Source organism: Bison bison, unplaced genomic scaffold (genome assembly GCF_000754665.1).
Source record: "Bison bison bison isolate TAMUID 2011002044 unplaced genomic scaffold, Bison_UMD1.0 scf7180017864368, whole genome shotgun sequence".
Lineage (NCBI taxonomy): Eukaryota > Metazoa > Chordata > Mammalia > Artiodactyla > Bovidae > Bison > Bison bison.
The window spans coordinates 5,089,665-5,090,663 of record NW_011494940.1 but is presented as its reverse complement, the minus strand read 5'-3'; positions in this window follow the sequence as shown (position 1 = coordinate 5,090,663).

Here is a 999-nt window from a genome sequence, read left to right as displayed (position 1 = left end):
GAATCTTATTTCAACATCTCACAATATTACAGACAAGGTATCAGCCAGGACATTTGCAAAATATCTTTTCTTTTTCTTTTTTTTTAATTCTTTATTGTGTATTGCAGTATAGCCAATTAACAAACAAATTCTGTGATAATTCAAAATATCTTTTTTGTATAAATTAACCAGTGTTTCTAGATTTGCAAATAGGGCCAGATTTTGCATGAAGAAAATAGAAGTCACTTTTTAAATCTGAAATTCAGATTTATCTATATTAAATTTTCTGTGCAGGACTCAAATATAATTATAATCACAGGAGTGACATCCCATCACCTTTGCCAAGGTTAGAGGCAAGTTACAGGTCCTTCTCACACTGAAGGGAAGGGGATCTGACAAGGGTGTATGGCATTGGGGATCATCTTAGAATACTCCCTAGTCATATCTGTGAATTTATTCCTTAAGCCCAACCAGTAATTATAGTTTCTCCAGGATAGATGATAAGTACTGCAATAAGATTCTAGTATTTGGACATTTTCTGAAATATAATTCTCCTCTCCTGCCTTAAAAGTTATTTCTCCTTTTCTGTAATTGATCTACTCCTATTCATTCTTCCTATTTCAGCTACAAGTTTGTCTTTTTCCAGAAAGATTCTTTCTACTGATTCTTCTTTTAATTCCTCTTAGTTCTGGCCTCTCTTCTTCCTTTCTATTTCCCAAACAACTTTATGTATAAAAGTTATACATAAAGATTTTCCATGCAAATTGGGACCAAAAGAAAGCAGGAGTCACAATACTCATATCAGATAAATTAGACTTTAAAACAAAGGCTGTGAAAAGAGACAAAGAAGGTCACTACATAATGATCAAAGGATCAATCCAAGAAGAAGATATAACAATTATAAATATATATCCACCCAACATGGGAGCACCGCAGTATGTAAGACAAATCCTAACAAGTATGAAAGGAGAAATTAACAATAACACAATAATAGTGGGAGACTTTAATACCCCACTCACA